General features: G+C 30.3%; 1 non-coding gene across 1 annotated transcript; it reads right to left on the bottom strand.

Moving 5' to 3' along the window:
- Positions 1-653: 653 nt before the first annotated feature.
- Positions 654-760, bottom strand: LOC123847189 (U6 spliceosomal RNA). Its single transcript, XR_006791443.1, has one exon. It is a non-coding gene; the product is annotated as a U6 spliceosomal RNA (small nuclear RNA).
- Between the last annotated feature and the right edge of the window lie 1,043 nt (positions 761-1,803).

The raw sequence follows: 1,803 nt of genomic DNA, 5'->3' as shown, positions 1-1,803 counted from the left end.
TTCTTTTCAGCTTCATTATTTTCCTTAATTTTATCCTCTATATCACTGATTCATTCCTCTGTTTCATCCATCTTCATTTTTATGGCATCCATTTGGGCTTGCATCTTGGTTATAGCATTTTTAATTTTGGCCTGACTAGATTTTAGTTCTTTTATCTCTGCAGTAAAGGATTCTCTAGTGTCTTCTATGCTTTATTCAAGCCCAGCTGATATCCTTATAATTATTGTTTTAAAATCTATTTCATACATCCTACTTATACCTGTATTGACTAAAGCTCTGGCCATGTTCTTTCTCTTGGGGTGAATTCCTCCATATTGCCATTTTGGAGGAAAAAACAAAAACAAAAAAGCAAAAAACAAAAGCAAAATCAAACAAAATAAAATTTTTTAAAATTAAAAAATAAGATAATAAAATAAAATAAATAAAGGAAGCTAGATCCTAGGTACGTTTTGGTCTGCTTGTTAGAGAAGTTTGATAGGAAAAAAAAGTAGAAAGAAGAAAAGAAAAAGAAAAAAGTTAAAAATTAAAAAATATATAAAATATATAAAATAAATTTAAATATTGCTCTTTCTGTATACAAAAAAACCCCAAACACACACAAAACAAAACAAAAACAAGCAAAACCCAAAGGACACTAGATCCTATTTCCCCTAAAAATTATGGAACACTTCACAAATTTGCATGTCATCCTCTTGTAGGGTCCATGCCAATCTTCTCTGTATTGTTCCAATTTTAGTATATGTGCTGCCAAAATGAGCACTACTCAAATCTTAATATTTAAATATTAGTATCTTAAAAGTGACTAGAATAAGTCCCTTAAAAATGTCTGTGTCCTTTTGACATAAATTTTGCTTGATGGCATCATAAGATGTTACAGCTTCACCTTGTATTTTCTGGCTCCAGATCTGAATTCAAATTTCCTGAAGGACCTATGATTTCTTTTACTGAGAATTGGTAGTCAGAAACCAAGATTTGTATGTTAGGAGTATTCATTTTTACTGAGCTCTTATTGCTTCCAGAAGCATTTCAGTGGATAAAACTAGGACATATGTAAATATAAGTATACTTAAATATTGAGTTGATATTATTATTTATGATTCAAATTTAATGATATAGTGCATCCCTTATTATATTCTTATTATATTATTTTGTTTGTTCTATATTGAAATTCTTAGGTCAAAAGTAATTTAAACACTGGAAAAAAACACCACAAACAAAGTAGAGATGAATGATAAACTTGGGGAAAAATGCTTGCAGTTTTCATCATAAGCAAATGGTTAATACCCCAAACAAAAACAGTTACTAGAAGAAGAAAATATAAAAAACAACAAAGAACACGAGAGATATATAAACAGTTCACCTAGAAAAGAAATGCAAATGACTCAGTATATGAAAATAGGCTTAGCTTAATCACTGTACATCAAATATAAATTAAAACTGATTAGAGGTACAATATTTGATTTGTCCACACTGGCAAAAATCCAAAAATTTGACAATATGCTCTACTAGCAAGGCGGTAGGGATAGAGACAATAACGTATATTGTAGGTGATAATGAAAAATAGCATAATTCTTTATGGAGAAGAATAGGCAATATCTAGCAAAATTCTACATATCTTTATACTGTCATACAGATAATCCACAATCTCCTATCTCAAGATCCTAATTTAATCACCTCTGTAATCACCCTTTTGATGTGTAAGTTTCCGGGAGTTCACAGGCTTGGAGATTCTGACATACACATCTTGGGGGGCCACTTTCTGTCTAACACACAGGATCATAATACAAGTAGATGAATTTAATA

The sequence above is a fragment of the Mirounga angustirostris genome, unplaced genomic scaffold (genome assembly GCF_029215605.1).
Source record: "Mirounga angustirostris isolate CCGP_5_RB_7025 unplaced genomic scaffold, mMirAng1.0.hap1 SCAF_6, whole genome shotgun sequence".
Taxonomy (NCBI): Eukaryota; Metazoa; Chordata; class Mammalia; order Carnivora; family Phocidae; genus Mirounga; species Mirounga angustirostris.
This window is presented reverse-complemented; position numbering and strand designations above follow the sequence as displayed.